The sequence below is a fragment of the Salminus brasiliensis genome, chromosome 2 (genome assembly GCF_030463535.1).
Source record: "Salminus brasiliensis chromosome 2, fSalBra1.hap2, whole genome shotgun sequence".
In the NCBI taxonomy this organism is placed as follows: Eukaryota; Metazoa; Chordata; class Actinopteri; order Characiformes; family Bryconidae; genus Salminus; species Salminus brasiliensis.
The window spans coordinates 27,441,963-27,464,307 of NC_132879.1; the positions used below are offsets into that span (position 1 = coordinate 27,441,963).

The window sequence follows — 22,345 nt, forward strand, 5'->3', positions numbered from 1 at the left end:
GGGCTTCGCCTGATCGGCGCTAATGGAGTTATTAATCACCCGGTGAGCAGACAGCAGACCCAGAACTGAACACAAACGCTAGCTACAGTCAAGAAATATGGATGTCTAAATCTAACTTATTAATTGATCTATCCATGCGCTGCATAATGCGCATAACAGAAAACCCATTCAAGCTAATGGGAAGCCAGTGCTCAGATTGTGGGTGTCAAAATATGGCCATTCAGAGTATGTTCCCTATTTGAAGTGGTGTTTATTATGCTATTTAACAAGGAATACATAAACAGAAGTTAACGCTAACCACATCTATGCAGTTCCAAATGATCTGTGTGATGCACATTACATGGCCCAGTACATGGGAGTACCCTCCCCCCCCACACACACACACATATAATAAAAAGAACCACAAACTATTTAATCATTTCTGCTTTAAAAAAAGTATATATTAAAATTATATATATATATATATATATATATATATATATATATACATATATATATATATATATATACATATATATATATATATATATATATATATATATATATATATATATACATATACACACACACACATACACACACACACACACACATATATACATACATACACACAATTTTTTTTTTATCCAACTACCTCTATTTCCCCAACAGAGAACAAAGTATAGCATATTCCAGCAAGTTCATTATTTATTTTTTATATACCATAAACACTTAATTAAAAAGCATTATTTAATGCAAACACATTCATGCCGAGTAGTCTTTTTGTCCACATAAGGCTTATTGACCCAGTTTACTTGAGGGCCATGATCATATCTGGAGACACAGTTAAAACAGTACAAATCTGATTACGCTCACCACTTCAGGAGGAGGTCTGAGAGACATCTGAGCCACGTTCCAGCAGTGTTAACCCATCTGTCCTGCCAACATGCAGGACACATGAACCAAAACCTCCCAGAGCCTTCCCCGTACAACCGAAACACCAGCAGTGACTGCCGCATAACAAGCAACTTTGCATATTCCGAGCGAGTTCACGATCCGGATGTTTCAAGTATATAGTCAGCGGATCACATTCACAACAGTTACTTTCAAGGGTTAAAGAGACGCTGCATCTCATTGCAGTGGAGTTCAGTTTTTGGAACCAAATGTTTGTTGTTTTGTCTTTTTTTGGATGCCATTCAGAAGGTCTGATATCCATGAGAGGATCTCTGATAGAGGGACTTTTCCTAACAGTAGGTGACAATGGCCTGGAAAATCACAGTGTATGCGGACGGGACAAATGTTATTAGATTCGGATGAGTCACGGGCCGAGAAACATACACAGACATGACAGATCCGGACAGAAACACAATCTAAAAGGTGCTCCTGCTAACTTGAGAAACATAGCTGTAGTGTGTTCTTACCATGCTGCAGTTTTGCAGTGGATCCTTCAAGAAATACGTCGAGCCCCTCCAGACAGAGCCCCTTCAGACCACAACCCCCTCAGACCGAGCCGCCCCCCAGACTCTCTTTGAATCATGAATAATTCTGAACAGCCCCAACATCCATTAAAAATGTGTCTGCCCTTTATACAGCACCAAGCTTATTTCAGCACACACTGCTTAACTTGCATTCGTGCCTTAATGCTTTAATCTGCAAATGTCTGTACTGCAGAGGACCAGAAACACCACCTTCAGTGATGACTGGAGCACCCTACAGCCACTCACTGCCCTTCTGGAAGAACCTGAAAGACTCAAAATATTATTAGGACTGTCTTCAAATTAGCAGCACGTCTCATTGCACGGTTCATTTGCACGGTTTCAAAGATTGCAACAGCATGAGTGACTTTCATTAAGTGACGGGAGAAGGGCAGCAGCTAAGTGACACAGTACACAAACAAGCTTTCCAAGAAATGTGAGAGGATTTCAGAGGTACCATTTGGCAGCTTCTCTGTCTGAGCAACCTAATCTCTGATGGTCTGATGAAGTCACCAGTGGAGGTATCATTAGTCTGTCATGAGGCAGGCCTACAACCAAAGCAGCTCTTATGTTCACGTTTGTCAGCAGACAAAACCACGACAGCACTTCAATTACCAGCGCCAGTAACCCCTAATAAGAGCCACAGATTTTAAAACATTTAAAAACAGAATTTGGCAAAAAAAAAAATCCAAATAGAGTCAAAGGATTCTGTAGTGTTGAAGTCTGTACCCTGGACCAATTCTGGGCTGGTTTGGGAGAGGGGCTCATTATCACGGATTTCCTTTCAGACAGAAGATCCCATACAAACCATGCAAAGACCGCACAATTCCAAATCTCACTTGTCTGCACATATTTGTGCAAAACAGTAGGACCTAGGTTCATCCATTTATTAGACTCATCATCAATTTCATCATGCAGGAACTCCCGAGAACAAGGAGCCGTGTTTGTAGAAGTAGGTTTTAGCCATGCAGGCGATAAGTCGAAGGCATGACACAAATGAATCAATCAGCGAACCCCAGACTCCCAATTTCAGGAGGACCAGAGATCAGTGTTGTGGACCACTCCTGGCTCGAAAACAGCTTCCACATTTGACCAAACAACCCGAACTGGCAGAGCAAGTGGACCTGGGTCCGGCAGTAAACTCCAATGTCCAAGCTCCATATGACATGACTTAAGAACTCAATGCAGCTAGAAGATAGAGTGTGTTGTCGTCCTGCAGTTTACAGTTGCTGAACTGGGCCAAGGGGGAGATATTGCTGAGTTTGAGGTTTTGCCAAACTACTGCCTTAAGGGAATTGAAAAAATATCACAATTCCCAAGCAAACAAGCTCCACCACAGCATTCTCTTTATGGAGGGAAAAGTGAGAATGAAGCAGCACTTATCATACCAGGAGATCAGGGAGCTGATTTATGGCCTCATTACAGGAGAGCTGGACATTTACTGCTATTAATCATGAATTAGAGTGATGGGGTTTTAGAGGGTTCAGCAGTCAGCACCAGCACTGAGGTGGACAGAACCACATTTGGTTGTGGAAAGCATGCGGATGACTTCCAGCCAGACAGGCTCTCTCGCACTCAGACACTGAGCAGCTCCTGTTGGATGTATTGCGGGTAGCTGTTACAGTTCTCAAATTATACTCACAATCGGAAAACCTCAATTTACGAACAGTCAAGAATCCAGCCACCACTCAACTTACTCAGACTCTGCTCAGGAGAATAGGAGCAAAACGCCCTAAAGTTACACTACACAGAGACTTTAGTGACAAGGCCAAAACCAAGGCAAACTAATCACTGCAAACTATGGGGTTTCCAAAGGTCATGGTTTATCCAGGCACATTTTAATAAACTGGTTCTTGGCTATTTCAAGGCTGATCCAGGTATTATCCTTTGGAGTCCTCTTGGGGGTTGTGAGCGGGTAAAGAGCAGTTCTGAAGATGGTCCAGACAGCAGACACCTGACTAATTTTTTTTTTAATGCTGCTGCCAATTCAGTCCCATTTCAGGACTAAGCAGCCCGGATTGATAAACTTTACAGCCTAGTGCTGAACATGTCTGCATGAACATGTCTGCACCCCAAGCGCATGTGACTGGTGGGAGCCATGCTGGCGATTTCCTCCAATTAAAGCCTCCCCTTCAGGCAATGAGACTAAGGCAGTTCTCACCAGTCTGCCATCTGCCTTAGAAATCCACAGCAAAGATCTCTCCAAGAGGCAACACATGAGCATGAGCACAAACAGGAAGACTCCCGTGTTCTGCTGATGGCTTCCCACCAGGCAGTGCTCAGGCCACACTACTCTTGCCTCACCATGACCCAGTTGAGAGGAAACATGTAATTGTCCACCCCACTGGGAATTCACCAGAACAGGAGAAAGCCTGCCCACATGAATAAGTGACGGAAGCAGAGACATCACTCAGGATTACTCTACTGAAAAGGGGGCATCAATTACGCGATGCCGATTTAAGAGCACAGGGGGAAAAAAGGATGCCTTAAGAGCTGTTAGGAAAGAGTTATAGCTGGAGGCTAACAGCAGTTGATGAATATCCGAACGTCTAGAACATGCTACAGCTTAAGACACAAGCGATTTCAGTCCAGGGCTGGTCACTGATTAACGTATTTTCCCCCCTGACTGTGTGATTAATGCTTTGGCACTAATGGAGTCTAATGAGCTACACAATCTCAGTAACATATTCTAATTGTTTGGAGTCACTGTAATTGTTGTCAATTATAAAACATTAAAATAATGTAAAGCGCTGTACAGTATTGACAGACTTGGAGATCATGACACTTTCCATTGTGTCACTATATCATGGTATCAGACAAGATTTAGGTTTGCCTTTGTTAAGTCAATGAGGACTTTCTAAGCACTGTTCCTCTATACTATAAAACATGAAAATTGAGGCCGAATCCACAAGAATTAGCGGTTTTCATAATAATGACGTACTATAAGCATACTATATATATATTGCTAACTGAAACTAAAAGCTCCATCACAGAACGTCAACATCACAGCATACAAACATACGGGTTCAGATGTTACAACACTTGGCTCAGCACTAGTAACATGTTTGCATGGATGCAAATATCTTTCCATTATACAACATAAAGGGTGACTGTGTCTTTACTCAGATGCCCTTCCACAAACTAGAGTTGCTGCCTGGGAAAGGCACTCAACCCCAAACTGCCCCAGGGTGGTGCAACATAACACCTCATCTACCCTCCCCCACACCAAGAGCAGGTTTCATTACAAACACCAGCTTTCCCTGACTTCAGAAAAAAGGGATTTCTTTATTCGTTTGATAAAGGAATCACACTTCCTGCCTTCCTGACATGCCCCAGTGGTGACTGGACAGTCTGGTCAACAGAAATCCCAGTGCGCGGGCAATATTAACCCCTAGGATTCAGGCCTATTATTCCTTGGTCAACAATAAAGCAAGTTGGTCTTTAAATCTACTTTCAGATCTGCTTCAAAACTCACTGAACAGCATGTGATGCACACTTCTTTTTTTTGGCTGCACCATTAGGGGCTATAGTACCTTGTGAAAAGCTGAGGTCAAATTGTTGAGGTCATTTCGCAAACACAAAAGGCTTGTTTGACTTAACATGGCCCAGCAGATCAACACTCAATTGTCTGAAGTTTTGTGCATACTCAAGTTTAGTCTTGGTCTAGACTATATTACAGCGTTAATTCAGAAGGGATTTGCTTTACATGAGAAGGTGGGGTAATGTAATTATTAGCAGAGTTTCTCAGCGATTTAAAGGGTTAACTGCAGACAGAAAAGGGGCTCTAAATAGAGACAATTTATTATTGCTTCCAAAATTCATAAAACATTAAGTAAAAACATCTAAATTACCATCTGGTTTGTAGTTTATAAGTTTATAACAAACAGTAAAGTAAACAGTGGCATGTAAAGGGTTTGGGCATCCCCAAACTAATTATTAACCTGATCTTCAATAGGCCTGATCGATGCACCGCTGCACTTTACAGCTGAAAAGATGTTCTTTCCGTGGATTTCTGCATTCATTTTGCTCATTTTCTTGTTGGAATATCGAAACCAGCTTGATTTAAACCTCCTTAGTCCTCAAGTCCTTAGAAAACCTACTGAATTTTGTGGTTGATGAGGCAGGGAAAGTGTTGCTTTTGACATTTCTTCCTATGAAAAATAATATCTGTGCAGGTGTCGCTGCACAGTAGAATAGTGCACTACCGCTTCAGTCTCTAGTCAATCTTCTTGAAGGTCTTTTGCAGTGAAAGAGTGATTGAGCCGTTTCCTCTGAAAATTGTTTGGTCTTCCACTTCTACTTAACTATTCACAGACAGATATTTAGACCAGGGATGCCCAAACCTCAGTATTCCATTGCATATACTTGCATTAACTAGGTACACGCTTCCATAGCTGTCCAGCATAACCTGGGAATGATGGAGTTTGCCAATGTTTTCTTAGCGTTGGCAAATATGTGTTCCAGGTGGTAATCTCAGAAGCGTTTAGCTTTATAAGTTGACGAGGCCTGACTGAATGCTCTGTGAGAGGAAGAGACAGATAAGCTGGGAGCAGACAGCAGCCTCAGCAAGATTTCACACCATTTAGACAGAGAGGCAAATCGGGAAACTGCCAAAAAAGATTTAAAATATATAGCAATGGTGGGTGAAGGAAACCTTTCAGCCTTTTCCCCTCATGACAGCAATTTCTTCCCAACGTTGGGAGACTTGGAGAAACTCCTTATTATGCTCAAATGTCATGCAGCCAAGCCAAAAATCGCAAGTGTAAGACGATCGGCTGTTTTAATGAAGCTGTAGCTGACTACCCAGCCACTCTGCCAAGTGAACTTTTTTTTTAGATCATAAAAAAAAGACAGGTTTCTGACATTCACTGGACCGTATTTCACCAACCCAGTCGATGCAAGTGACACAGATGGAGGATAAAATCAACCACTCAAACACTGAAGCTGGAGTTTAGGAAGGATTCAACCAATCTTTCTTCACTTTAAAAAAACAACCACCACCACCATCACCAAGTGACAACACCACAGATTAGAGAAGAACATCCTTCAGTGTGCAGTGTGCAGGTAATATAGCATTCAATATTTTTCCAAAAAATACTCATGTCTTTAAAAGCAGAGTGTAATCTGAAACCGAAGACCCTAGAAATATCTGCCCTTCCACTCTTCGTCTGCCTTCTCTCTCTCTCTCTCTCTCTCTCTCTCTCTCTCTCTCTGTGTGTATAGCTCCCTGTCATTCACTCACCTGTCACCAAGCCGGTTCAGCTGCAGGTCAGCGGTTGCAGCAGAAGCACATTCAGTCTAACTAATCTGACTAAGAGCCCAAGAATCAGCAGCCACTTTAATATCGCACAGCAGCCTGGCTTTATCTACATTATCCTGTACTGAGGGCTGAAAGGCCAGAGGGATTTAACAACACTAATCCGGCTCCTCACAAAGCCAGGACACAACTCCACACAACTTCTGATCAAGTTATGCGAGAGCTACAGGAAGAGGACTTCATTTACCCAAACTGCTTGATTCCATCAAGCTCAATACCTCAAAAAACATGACTATGGTAAAGGGTAAAGGGCTTTTACACCACAGTTGTCTGAAGGATGTCTACTCTTATTAGCTGCATGGTGGTCATATTTACAAGTTTTAAAATAATCATTCATAATCATTCATAAACTCCAGGTTCGGGCTGCACAAGAATATCCACATCACAGGTGAAAGGTGGTATTAATTTCATTGGTACAACTTCTTTGCTGCTTGATGCTAAAAGAAAATTCCCACTGTTCACTTTCGGTGACCCATCTACCAAAGGCAGATTATAACTGCCCAGTATCAGTTATGGTTGGTCAGGAAAAACACTGACTTTATCCACTATCTAACAAAAAAAACAACCACCACCACCACACTAGAGCTGGGAGGCAGGAGTTGCGTGGAGCATCACATGACCTTGCCGTAGTGCAGGGTTGTTATCACTGTTAACAGAATGTTCTGTTCCCTGCACTGCGTTCAATACCCAGGCCTGCTTAGCTGCCACTGTTAGGCCCTTCAGCAAGGTACTTAACCTCCTCTGCTACAGAGGGGACATAGCATGGCCAACCCTGCGCTCTGCCCCCAGCTTTCCAAGCTAGGATAAGCAAAGAGAGCACTGTGGCTGTGCTGTACAAGCAGAAATGACTAGGTGTGTGAATCTCTAGGCACCTCGTGATTTGATTCGATTATGACTCAGAGCTGAGATGCGATGATTAAATGATTAATTGCTGCATCTTAATGCCTCCTTTTCCATACAGGATTTCCCTCTCCTGACTGTACTCGGTACTTTTAAAGGAAAGGAACTAATGACTCATAATATCTTTTACTAATAAAACAAGGTTTAGCAGTGAGGCTACGGTGGAAAAACACCACAATGTGCAACTTGAGCACCCAGCGAGAGGCCAGGTTAAGAATGTGGTCGTAGCATTTCACACGCAGGAAATTATCCTGTTCAGCAGCGGTGGCGGCGGTGGCTGCCATGTTGGAGGGATACTGGTAATGAACACCAAACCTCTCTTAGTGATCTGCCATTTCTAACAGCCATTTCTGCACCCGTGTGGCTCTCATTTACTGCTCGCTTGGAGCACGAGACACTAGCTGTGATAAAACGCGCAGTTATGGTGACATAAGATTCTGAGGTAATGGATCTCCAGGCATCACACGTTACAGCTATTCAATGGGGGCTCTGCTGTGCTCAACACTGATCCTTGGCAATAAAAGTTTCTAACACAACATGCGACTGATTCAAACTGAACTAGAGCAGTGGTTCCAAACCCTGGTCCTGAAGGCCTGCATGTTTTAGTGTTCACCCTGCTCCCAACAAACCTGATCTGGCTAATCCAGCTCATTAACAAGCCCTCCATGAATTGTGCGTAAAGTAGTAGTACACACAAAAACACGCAGGGCAGGGAACCCCTGAAATGCATGTACATCCACCCATTCAAAGAAGGTCTAAGCCTGAAGCAGCAGTGTTAGGAAGCAAGGCGATGATGGATACTACTCATTCCTACACAAAACACTTAAAGGACTGGTCAGAGGTGCAAAAGCAAACGCTAAGGCCTTTTTTACAGGAGCTCTGCTTGTGAATAAAAGCTGCCTGGCTGGGATGAAATGAGAGCAAGTGAAAGGCTGTACTAAATTGAATTCTTAGCTCAGGTCAAACACCCCTGACACTGCAGTTTAGTTGAAGGCTGGGCTTAATCCAGGTCTGCCTTCCCCGTTAACACTCCTCTTTCCCACTGTCTCGACAGAAAGTGCATTTATCGCTCCTTCCACGGCTCAGATGCCTTGGCTTGCTTCTCATCACTGTCTGCCTGCGAGTCAAAATACAGGAACATGTTGACAACAGTATGAACAGTGACTGAACACACACTACTTCAAGGTAAGTCAGCCTGACAGACGAAAGGAGCGCCTCGACGTAGGACTTATGCATTCAACAAGCATTGTAAAGATTCGGAAGCCAGCCTAGTCTAATGCCAAGTAGAACCAAGACCATGTAAATGTCACAGTTCAACTGCCATGGTCCAACTAAGCTCTTTAGACAATGGAAAATGGAGATGGACACAGAAACGCTCCAGTGACTGCGGTCTTTGCGACATTTGGCAGAGTTGACAGTAGTGTTACATTTGTGATCACAGAGTTCTGACACCGAAACGAACATAAATAACAAGAGGATGAAGAGCTCACTTGTGCAAAGAGAAAGAGAGGTTCAGGTTAACATTAAACATCTGGCCAGTGATGGACACTCTTAGATATTCCAATAGAAGAAGAAGCCTTCAAATAACCTCCCTCTAAAAAATCTTGAAGGTTCCTAAAAGCACCTTGAGAAGTTCCTCCCCAGTTTCCACAGTTAAATAATCCTATAATTGTCTCAAGAAACTCTATACTATGCCACTATTATATTCACATACTATTAAACTGGTTTGGTCTTGGGTGTTCTGTTGAAGTTGCTACTCCTACCCAAGGTCAGTTCAGTGCACTGCAGTGTCCGCTCACATGTACACTTGCCATTCCACTGATAAACATAAAGCTTTAAAAGCAATTAAAAGCATAGACCTATTTTTCCCACAACTTCATTATAGTTTATTCTACCAATAGTACAGTATAATTACAGTATACAGTAGTTACAGTACAGTTGGTACAGCCTGTAAAATGTAAACTTTAGCATGTTCGCCATCATAGTTCACTGGGAACTGGTAATATTCCCACAAAGCTGATTTGAAATAAGCTACGTCTTCCAGCTACCATCATGTGCACTCGCCATAAGATGAGATAATCCTTTATTAGTCCCACAGTGGGGAAATTCACAGTGTCACAGCAGCAAAGGGATAGCAAGACATGCGGATGCAAAATGTAGATACATTACCACTATATACACACACACATACACACACAATATAAATAATAGAAGTAAAAAACTATATTATTTACATATAATTGTAATTTAAAAAATAATAAATAAACAAATAAAATAAGAAACACACAGGCTACCGAAAATTCTTTAAATGACTGTGTGCATCGAGCAGTAATGTCCGCGCTGCGCCTTAGCTAACAGGAGGGAAAACGAGCAAGGATAAACGGCATTACGGATGAATAGAAATATATCCATCCGGTGGAGAAAAGAGAACTGTACCTTTCCACAGATTCTTACAAGGACGTTGACTGAATTAGCTGGAAGATACCAAAACTGCATCCTGTGTTCTACTAATATACAATTTGTTACAAGGAATGTAAAAAGTGTAGTGTACCACTACCTGCCACTGAGCTACCACACCACGTGGGAGACTAGGGTTCGATTCCCAGTCTGGGTGACTATGCTGTGCTACACCAATAAGAGTCCTTGGGCAGAACTCCTAACACTACACTGACCCACCTCTGTAATACGAGTTACCTTGTAAGTCGCTCTGGATAAGAGCATCAGCTAAATGCCATAAATAAAATGTTTTTGGCATGTGATTGCTGAAATATCCTAACCTTAAATATATAAAACATACATTATGACCAGCAGTGGTCCAACATGACCATCCTGAAGGCTTTGTGACGCAATGCAACAGTCCATACGAACATTTGCTTACTGTTCGAACACGATACAACAAAGAACCCAGACAAGCTATTGTACGCATGTTCTTCATGTTACCAGCCCCAAACCCTGTGGAAAAAGACGCTCGCATTCAAGTAACCTTTAACGTGCTCAATATCGCTGTGAGAAATGTCTTTTCACCACTTTCAATGTCACCCATCTTTAGCAAAAATGACTGCAACCAAATGTTTCCAGTGGTTTTCTGTCTCACTGAAAGAACTGCTGGCCTATTCCCCCCACCACCCCTCCCCAACACAGAAGAGCTTCACAACAAGAGGGTTTTCAAACTGTTTATTTCATGGCCTGCCAAAGAAGTTCATGTTTGAATAGCCATTCTAAACCTTTGAGCTGCTTTTTCTCAAACCATTCTTTGATGACTTATTTATGTGGTCTAGGTCATTTTCGAGCAGCAAATAGACAACAGAGGCACCTTTCACTCATCCCCACCATTCACCACCGCAACCCACAAAAAAAACCTGAACAGGAAAAATGCACAAAAACCAAGCCAATTAAACATGGAGCAAGTGCTTTTTCATGCCCCAGAATTTCAAGGCAAACGTCAGGTCAGTCAAGGCTGAGGAATAAAAGGAAAAGCATCCAGAACTGTCCGTGAGCACTGTGCACAAAACCTAGCTCTCAGCTCAGTGTCAAAACCGGCACGCTGGCAGATCCCTCAAAGTAGGCAACTCGTTCCTGCAAAAAACACACACACACACAACGTCTGGGGGGAAAAAGGACCACAATGTTTCGCCTTGCTCCTCCACTGCACCAGAATCCACTTGGGCTCCAGCCAAATAGCAGCATGATAACAAAATGTCAGTGCGCGCAAGAGAATGACTTAGCAGACCTTATCCTCAGATCACCTTGCTGCACTCAACAGCATAGCAGAAATCTGCACCAGGCAATTTATCTTCAGGAAGCTTTGCTGGGTAAACCGGAGCCGTAACGCAGCCTAATGCCAAAATGATTTCGGCGACCCATCAAATCTGACAACTAACTGATGTAAATAATGGTACTCTGAATGTTTTCCTACATGAAAAGCAGCTTATGACTGCAGGGTTTCTAGACATCAAGACAGTCTTCTAACTTCTTTCTTTTGGAAATGTTAAATTGCCTACAGCAAATCGTCCTATAAAACCTGAGCACATACTGCAGTTTGACAGATTTTACTGTAGCACCAATTCACACATACTAGATCCAACAGACGCCTGCACTGGCTAGCACTGCACCAAATGACGGGGCCATGATTGACCAACCCACCAAGGTCAATCATGCTCTCTGGGACTCTTTTTTTTAGTGCACCTCTTTATGAACTACACAGAGTGAAAAAACTACCACCATTTTTTATTTTATACATATGGCATTTGTGTATCGCATCAGGATGTAGCTAACATCAGCTGGAGCAGATAAGGCAATAGGGGTGTAACAGTACGTTTTTTGTGAACATACGGTACACAGTGAGCTATGGACCAAGCAGCCACACGGTGGACAAACATTGACCAAAGTCATGTGGAACCAAATTCCACAAAAAACAACAAAATTTGACCCAGAAACCCTAAGAATAACTAACTACATTCATGATCCTCAATTAACCTGTACTAACTGCAGTCTACTGTACTATGAAATATTAAGATATACTGATATTGTGGCATGTGGCGCAACAGATAACACCACAACCTGCCAGTGAGCTTCCACACCCCGTGGGAGACTGGGGTTCGTTTCCCGGTCTGCGCTACACCAATAAGAGTCCTTGGGCAAGACTCCTAACACTAGATTGGCCCATCTTTGTAATACGAGTAACCTTGTAAGTCGCTCTGGATAAGAGCGTCAGCTAATAAACAGCTGATAAACAGTCCTACTGCTCAGCTCTAGCATCCTGTATTGTATTCTTCAATGTGAGCCTCTCAATTCAATACACGCAGGGCATCGAACAGTAGATTTAATAGACTGGAGCAAATACAGGCCTCGCTTTAATCCTGATCATACTGCAAGTGTAATACTAATTAAACAAGCAAACCCATAATGAGGATAGACAATACATCTCCTAGCAGGAAGGAAAAGCTAAGAGCTAACATATTAGCTCAGGGCTGGCATATCATTATAAAACCATGCACTTCTATAATGTATCACGGTTAGGGCTGCGCAATATTGGAAAAAACGGACACGGTGATATTTTGTTGTGCTGTGATGCATATTACGAGATTAAATAAATAAATTTTCAGCAGACTTCTACACAAGTCAATGATCCAATATGATATTAATAATGCCCTCTGTGTATCAAATACATAATATTGGGCAGATTTAATCTAGATTCTCCTGTTGTATCAAGCAAACATGACATCTATAATTTAAGTTGTTTAACAGGACATTGCACATCCTGCGATATGACTACTGCGCATGTACACATGGCAATGACGATGGCGAAACGATATATAGTAAATCGCTGCATTAGCAACTGGAGGTTGGTGTGGTGTAGTGGGTAACAACCCTGCCAGTCCCACAGCAGAATGGAGTTTAATTCCCAAGCTGGGCAAGTACACAAAGCTACACCAATAAGAGTATAACTCCCAACACTACATTCACCTATACAAGCACCTCAAATGACACTGAGGTCATTAAGGAACAAGAAAACACACCCAATAATTATACAATACAGACACTTTCAACATAACCTACATCAGAGTGAAACCGGCCTTACTGCACAATGAGAAGCAGAATTTACAAACCACTACAGTGCTGCACGTCTACACCATACAGTAGACATTAACAGTGCTGCTGGTCATGATATATAAACATCACAACCATATACACCAAGAAACATTTCATGCTTAACATCTTTCCAAAACAGCGCTGCGATTTTACACAAACCATATGCAACACATGTGGTTAGCTTTAGCTCCAGGAATCTTGTGTTTTGTGCATTTTCCTCCCACTCAATATTCCACCATGATGAAGACCAGGCTGAACCACCCAGTCCTACATGCATTACCACACAAAGACACAAATTACACCTTTGTGATAGTCCCTGCATTTCACAAGCTGCAATTTAACAAACTTGCGTGTAATTTAAAGCGTACTTATCAGAGACGGCAGAAAGCACAGGCAATGACCTAATGGATGCATCGCTGCTCACAGTATCATTTGAAAGCAAGCATCTGTCACCTTCATACGCCTGCACATAAGACTGGCATGAGTCTGTTAGCGAAGGAAACTGGCCTTTGAAAATTCAGACAGCGTTATGACTGGGAAGTCGACTTGGAAGGACCATAATTACGAGCTTCTTACTGGGGGAAAACATTCAAGTGTCACCATAATGACCGGCTTGAACGTTCCTCAAGAAAATGTCATTCCAGAGGACGGAGTCTCTTGTGAGACCATGGGTTGAAAAACAGTAACCCTCTGACTCTTTCATGGTCTTTTTAGCTTCATCAGAGAGCTGTATCTGTGATTTCATGGTTTGGCCTGAACACTATCATGGTTCAGTCACTGGCTACATCCAGGTCTGTAGCTTTTCTGGCAGCCACATAAATCTACAAGCTAAAAGGCCTAAAATTCATTCAAGAAGAAGTGTCCTTGATATTTTTAAGGCACTCCTCATGTCCGAGGTTTTCCAATAACAACTACTGAAAAGAGCTAGACCGATATGGTAATTATAGGCCAAAGCCAAAATCCAGTGATATACTTACTTGGATTAGCTTTCCAGGTAGTGTTTATTTATTGTAGTCCAGGACCACCTAAATATTCTGATCTTCCAAATTACAACAAATACAACCTACATCATCATCACACACCAATCTATCACACATCCCTGTTACTGACCTGTCACTTCCCCCCACCCCCCAGCACTGTACAGTCATGTAACCATCACCAGCTTAGGAAATGAGCCTTTGCCAAGACATGTAAGGTTCTGGAGAACATCTCAACTACAGCTGCAACAGAAAGAGCGAAGATAAAGACAGCAGAGATGACAGCACCTGACCCAAAAAAGTCAAAAATACGGAAAACATTTCACTTTCACATCACTTTTTTTTTTTTTTTTTTTTTTTTACAGCAAAGGATTGCTGTAAGATCCAGCGTGAGTATCTACAGAACACCAACACCACGTCACATGATGAACCTTCAGCACAGTGAGTAAACGCTAAAACTGCTGTCAAACTTGAAATATGTGAAATATATTGCGTCATCCATTCCTCAGCTCGGTTTTTGCTTAGTAAATACAATAAATGCAGCTGGATGAAGAGATGAGCTGTATGTTTTACACGTTTTGTCTAAATTCTGCAGCTAAAAGCTACTGCCCATCGCCAGTAACGCTGCTAGCGCTACCAGACTTTCCTGCACACATGGATATGGATGCTGACTGTTTTTTTCTTCAAAAGGTTTTGACCTCTCGGCCAGAAGAGAAGCTGTTCTCCAGTTCTCCTGACTGGCTGTTTCTGTGCTCATTAATGTCAGCATTGATTTCATGACATCACCAACAACAAAACCGACCTAATTCATCCTATCCTTATTTTATCATTAGCTGTAAAATAGTTTACACAGAAATCCAAAGTTCTAGCAGCATCAGCAGGTCTCCTTACGAGCACTTGGGAGTGTCAGGCACGACTGGCTTTTGTTCATTTCGCTTCTTTGACACGACATAAAGCAGCATTTTCCGGAACTAGACGAAGACTTGATTACTGTACCTGCGTTATACAACCGCACAAAATGTGTCACTCTAATCTGAACCCAGACACACTCATTCAAAAACTCTTCAATCTGAAATATACAAAACCAGTCACCTCAACTGAGAAAAGACGTTACAGCTCATTGGTTTTATGGGTCAACAGTGCTGAGTAACAAAAGAGGTGGGGGGGGGGGTGAAGATTACTCACCCTAATGAACAATCAGTGCCCAGCTCCATAAAAACAAACCACACACACACACACACACACATACACACATACATAATATACCCCAAACTACAAAATAGTGACGTCTTCGAGCTTAAAGTCTTAACATTTAATCAGCCAGATTTTTGCCCCTTGCTGTGACTGAACTGAAAACAGGCCTGAATGTGAGGGCCTGCAGTTTAAAGACACTAGAGCAAATAATGATCACAGATCCATAACACAGCCTATAGACGCTATATCTGTCCCTATTACATCTGCACATTGTTCTCCTCAGATATCTGCAATTCACCTGCATGTGAATATATTTATGTTTCTTTGCAGGTCTGATTGCTTTTCGTTGGCTTGTACTTTCTGTACTTTCTCAAAGACCAAGCTGAAGCTAATCTAATACATTCCAAGCAGATGGTGAGAACACGTCCACCCATTTTTGAAGGCAGGAAGGAGGAAAATCGTCTGGGAGAGACAGGGTTTAACCAGCTCTTATAAGCTCAGCAGACGACAGCAGCAGTGGTTCGTCTGAGCTCCTCAGCATGTTCAGCTGAAGCTGTGCCTCGCCGCTGCTCTGGGGGCCTCGTTAGCTCGCCTGATTACATTCAGAGGGGCATGCTAGTTAGCTGGCTAGCTGTTTGTACAGGAGTCATCGGGGTCACTTCAAATAAACCTGGAAGCTGTGATTGTAAGCAGAGACTTTCAGGTCACAGGTGAGCCCAGAGTTGAGGAGGGGGAGGAAATCACTGGGCATCGGAGCAGCGAGCCGCGGCTGCGGTGTAAATCAGTGCAGGCTCTGGGGAGCTAACAGGTTGGACATGCACTCCTCGGCTCTCCGCTGTACTGAGCAGCACGCGCTGGCTGGATGTCCTAGCAGAGCTAGCTGCGGCTAACTCAGCCATAACGAAACGTGACAAAGCCAAGGGCAACTGACTCCCCTAACATTAGTCAAACCGTCACGAAGGCTGGTCCTCGCCGCGTTTACACACACATACATATACACACACACTCTCTCTCTCACACACACACACACACACACAGCCAACTGAGCACCACAAGTAGCTAGCTGCATTTTAGCTTAGCCAGGCTGAGGCGTCAGGGGATAAGCCGCCGTGTGTGCCTTTATTTTCCCGCAGCTAGCTAACGTAACAGACCAGCCTCTCTCTCTCTCTCTCTCACACACACACACACACACACACACACACACACATGCAGTGACATTAAAGGCGTCAAACAAAGATGTTAGCCTTGACGAACACCGCTGACCAAAACCTCAGCGCAAGGACGCACACACTTCGTCTTCCTGGTCAGAATAAGAAACTCTCGCCTTCACATCAAACAAAGGCTTTTTGAACGAGACAAAAACATGAGGACACAACCGCTGCCAGCACGTATCCCCAGCTAGCCTGCTAGCGTGCTAATGCTGGCTAGCTTGTTAGCCAAGAGCAGCTAGTCGGCTAACGATTGTTAAGCAGGGCTCCATCGCCTAAAAGTGGGAGAAAAAAACACACACATTCCTGCACACAAGATCCACCAACACGGCTGCTTACCCCGAGTGTAGACCCCGATCCAGCGACTGTTTATGTGCACTCCATAGATCCTGGTGGTGAAGGGAAAACGGGGATAAACGAAGCTCAAAACGTGCTGCTTTAATCAATCACCGCGCTCAACGCAAATCCAGAGAGGCAAGGCACGGCAAGGTCCGGGCAGCGGAAGGGCCAGTTTACTGGAGCGCGGCCATCACACGCTGAGACCCCGTTGAAAACCGAACACCGCCGGCTGCACCGGGCATTTCCCGTCCAGCTCCGCTCCGAGCCCGCTTCCAAAACCGCGGCAGCTCACCTCTGGGTTTGGAGGGGGGTAAAATCCGCAGTTTCAGGAGGCTTTCATTCCGCTGGATTCCTCAGCTTTTGCTTTTCAGTGAATCTCTAACATGATCTTAATGGCTGTTTTCAGCTCTCAAAGGCGAGAGATTGATACAATGTAAGCAGCAGGGCAAGCAGGGGGAGCTGGAGCAAAGCCTGGACTGAATCCGCTCGGATTGGACTGGGAGGAGCGGAGCCCCGGACAGGACGACACACTGCGGAACCGGATCACACCGGGAAGTGTGCTCAGACGACAGTCAGCCAGTCACACAACTATTCAGCCACCTAATCAATCAATATTTTACCTTTTTTCCTTTCGTTTCCTTCACTCCAATCTTGTTTTCTTTCCCTTCTTTTCCTATTCCCTTTGTTTCTTTTGTTTACTCAGTCACCCTTTCTTTCTTTCTTTCTTTTGTTTCTTTTTTTCTTACTTTTTTCTTACTATCTTTCTTTTGTTTACTTAGTTTTTTTTCTTTTTATTTGTTTACGTAGTCTTTCTTCATCCTTTTTTGTTTACTTGGTATTTCTTTATTTTTTGTTTAGGTAGTCTTTTTTTCTTCCTTTTGTTTACATAGTCTTCCTTCCTTTCTTTCTTGCTTTGTATTTGTTTACTAAGTCTTTCTTCATCATTTTTTGTTTACTTGGTATTTCCTTTTTTATTTAGGTAGTCTTCTTTCTATTTCCTTTTTTATTTAGGTAGTCTTCTTTCTATTTCTTTCTTTTGTTTACTTAGTCTTTCTTTCTTTCTTTTGTTTACTTAGTCTTTCTTTCATTTGTTTACTTAGTCTTTCTTTCTTTCTTTTGTTTACTTAGTCTTTCTTTCTTTTGTTTACTTAGTCTTTTTTTCTTTTGTTTACTTAGTCTTTCTTTCTTTCTTTTGTTTACTTAGTCTTTCTTTCTTTCTTTTGTTTACTTAGTCTTTCTTTCTTTCATTTGTTTACTTAGTCTTTCTTTCTTTCTTTTGTTTACTTAGTCTTTCTTTCTTTTGTTTACTTAGTCTTTTTTTTCTTTTGTTTACTTAATCTTTCTTTCTTTCTTTTGTTTGCTTAGTCTTTCTTTCTTTCTTTTGTTTACTTAGTCTTTATTCTTTTTGTATACTTAGTCTTCATTTTGTCTCATTTAGTCTTTCTTTTTGCTTACTTTGTTTTTCTTTCTTGTTTTCTTTTGTATACTTAGTCTTTCTTTTTCTTTATGTAGTGTTTTTCTTTTCTTAGTCTTTCTGTCCTTCTTTCTATCTTTTGTTAACTTTTTCTTTGTTTGGTAACTTAGTATTTCTTTCTTTGTTTACTTAACCTTTCTTTCTTTTGTTTACTCTCTCTTTTTCTTCACTTAGTCTTCAGTTCTTTCTTTTATTTCCGTAGTCTTTAAGTCTTCTATCTTTCTTTCTTTTCTTTTGTTTAGATTTTTCCCCTTTTTTGTTTACTTGGTGTTTCTTTCTTTATTTTGCTTACATAATCATTCTGTCTTTCTTTCTTTCTCTCTTTCTCTCTGACTGATCCACAAGTAGTTTTATTTCAGGTCTAAATATGATAGGGATGTTATTGCTGTAAAAGCTATCCAGCTGCACACTGTACACATGTTCAGCTCATCAATGATCCAGTGATGATCTAATGACGCTTTTATGCTCTTTTCATCCATAAAAACTATTTCACTGTGGTCGTTTTGTTAGCTACCCAAAAACTGCATGTACTGGAGAATATTGCCAATATAAAGACTCTTATATAATATAAAGAGTCTTTTCCCCATTAGAATGAACTAAATAAGCTGTCTTAGCTTCCTTTTCACAGACACTCACAATGCTGGTGGGAAAAGGCATCCAGATTTAATGGCGAGAAAGCAAATGATGCAGATCAGAAGTAAGCTTTGAGGCTTTGACAGAGTTGAAGATAGTCTATTCAGCAAGGTTCTTGTGTGAAGCGAGCGTCATAGGAGGTCTTTGTCACAAGTGAAATCAGCCAGCAGCTGCAGGGGAAGCAAAAGAACCTTTCGTTATGACAAGCAAACATGTCATACTATTTGTCATACACCAGGAGAAGATAAACTCTCGTGTTTACTCTGCTTTTGTGGTGAGGAAGCTGCGGGGAATTGAGGCATTCTGAGCTAGTTGCCTGGGCAACCAGGATATGCTAATGTCGGCTTGCCATGAAAGAGAGAGAGAGGCAGAGAATGAGGGAGATAGAGAGAGAATCTCTGTAGCACTCGGGGACGGAGAGGCCAAAGGAAACTGAATTAATGAGATAATTTTCACACAGCAAGGGTGGCAGTCAGGTCCACCACTTCATCTTCCCTGTGCCTCCACACTTTCACACTGACTTAGCCACTCAGTCACACAGAACCCTCCTCCATTTCTAAAGTGCCGTCATTTTCCCACTGTGCTAAGCATAGGGGCTTGGAGCGGAAAGAGAAATAAATATTCGAGCCTATTTGAAGCCATCACACCTCAGCAGATTTGAGAATGTTACTGTGGGATCAGCACAGCTGGGCTCCTGCATTTCCGTCTGCTGCCCATCAGCTGCGTTATTTATCCTGCCTCTGCGCTGTGGGCTTCAGTCAGCTTTCACGCAGCTCTGCCTGCTATCAGAAGAATCTATCTGAAGGTAAACGAACTGCTTTGTCAGTGACATACATTCTGCTATTGTGATTTTATCGAGCCGGTGACAGATCTAGGAGCTTGATTCATGGTGCCAGTGCCTCTGATTTGAGCCTGAGATGCAAGGAGGCCTACAGAGAAGGAACAAAACAATAATAATGAATCATTTTTTATTAAAGAAACATCCTGCCGAGCCAGTGAGGGCTTTTCACCTCATTCATTCATTATTTTTTTTTTTCTGATTGCATTTTTAATCAGGGCATGTGTCACGGCCAGGCAACGGAGACACAATTTACATTTTCATTTTTATTTCCTCGGTCAGGCAGGCACTTGCTATGCTAATTAATCAGTAATTGTAATGAGCTGTAGGAGGATAAATTCGGAAAGACTAATGAAGTGGGACAAAGGCGAACATGCGCTCTCGAGTTGCCCCTGCCTTTTGTGCCATCTGCGGATGCATTCTCATGGTAAACCGCTCCATTCGCACTGCACCCTTTCCTGAGCTACATATACGTTGCAGATGTTCTATTCTGTCGCCCCTCTCCGGCATAATTTGACGGGGAGGCACAACAAAGGCTGTAATGGCATATTCCGCACGCTGTTTACAATGAGGGAACACCAGGATGAAAAGCCAATCAAAAGCAAGCGGGGACAAACCTCCCATTACTTTCAAATTGCTCGCTGTGGTGCCGTGCATGAAACCCACACTGTGTGTCTGACTTGGAATTGTGCCACGTAATATTTAAAGGCCCAGACAGGTGTAGGTACAGAATGTGCCTTTATACGTATTATGCACATGCAAATAGGACCTAAATAACCCGTTTGGACAGCAGTGTGGCTGCAGAGAAAGGCTCTGTAAAGAGAAACAGGAAACATGTATCAAAGGCAGATGTGACGCATCAATGGTGTTTTTTTTATAGATAAACAGCCCTTTTACGTTTAAATGAGAAGTAAATGAATAGCCTAATTAAAAGGCTTACAGACATTGTGTTCAGAATTCATTAGGAGATTGTAGTGATTTGTTTTCATAAGTCAATCTCCTGGCTCTTTTTTTGAGCTACAATATAAAACTCACGCTCAGACAGACTGACTGCAACTAATACAAGCTATTAACAGAATTTCTACCACATTTAATCTTTGTGTTCTTTAGATCAGGCTTTCTGATCTGAAGACATTAATTCCTTCAAAACTACAATCAGGTTAGAATGGGAATAGATTGGGAAGGGGGTGTTCTGGTTCTGTAAACGTGGTGAATTACATATTATTCCTAGCAAACTGACCTACAAATCGTTTGAGTCTCTGATTTCATTTCTTTTAAACACTGTTTGCAGTGGCAGTGGCGTTCATCTATCTACTTATCCAACAATGTCAATACCTTTTCCACTATATTTGGTAATCTGGTACATTAAAATAGTAATGTTTCTATAAAAAAAAGTACACGTCTTTAAAACCAAATCACACTGACTATGGCACTTAATGGATTATTCCTTCACTGCACTTACACTCCACTTCACATTCTCATTTAGAAAATGGCCATTATACGCCAAGGCTAAAGCACATTCGGTCAGTAAAGTAAGCAGAGCCACGTTTCTTTCAGAATGTTATTTAGGTGATGGGAGGATTTTTCCTTAGTTTGACCTCTGAAGAAAGGACATGTTTCGTTTGGCACTGTGAGAGTGGAGAGGACGTTGATGGTTACTTGCTTGATTCATTTGTTTGACCTTATTAGAAGTCCTCTAGTATTGGAAAGCGCAGGGGGCGTTACTCCAGGCTGATTAGTGCGGCAGAAACTGCTCTGGAATCAGTTACTCCACTTATATCACACTCTAAACTCTTCCAGGCTAATGAGAAAACTGCTCTGAGGTCATTATGTGAATGGCGTAATTGTTTTTAACATCTGGCTGCTAGGTGAAGCGTAGCACGAAGGGGTGTGTGTGTTAGAGGGGGGGGGGTCAGCAGGTCACTGTGCTGTACAACCTTCTTCCTGTGGTGTGTTTAGAAATTCTAGACACTTGACCAATCGCAGCACAAGAGTATGCAAACGTGTTAACAGATCGAGCTGTCAGTTTGAAGAATAGCAGTGGAAGGCCAAGGACTTCTGATTCCTCAGCTGTGTAAAAAAAAAAAAAACTGCACTGCGAACACACACACACACACACACCTGCTTTTGTACATAGAAACATAAACAGTGCCCTCCCTAATGTTCAGCACAAAGGCATATTTTTTATATTTGCCTGTGCACTGTGTTCAGTAATTCGCATGTAGTTACAGGGCATTGTTACACACTTCAGTATACATTGTACCATGATGTTTGGGACAGAGAACTTCACAAGTGTTTGTAATTACTCCAGTGCATTTCATTGCTTCATTAGTGCAGGTATAAAGACGCTTTCAGCATCTAGTTTCAGCCTTCTAGGCATTTGGACACCTTTTGAAGTCTGTTTTTGCCATTTGTCCAG

General features: G+C 42.3%; 1 protein-coding gene across 2 annotated transcripts in view; it reads right to left on the minus strand.

Moving 5' to 3' along the window:
• Positions 1-17,406, minus strand: part of znf609a (zinc finger protein 609a) — a 116,841-nt gene extending 99,435 nt beyond the window's left edge. For both annotated transcript variants that reach the window (XM_072672231.1, XM_072672232.1), the window contains exon 1: positions 16,982-17,406. The gene's annotated coding sequence lies outside the window, so the exon portion shown is untranslated. The remainder of the gene's footprint in view (positions 1-16,981) is intronic.
• Positions 17,407-22,345: the final 4,939 nt, after the last annotated feature.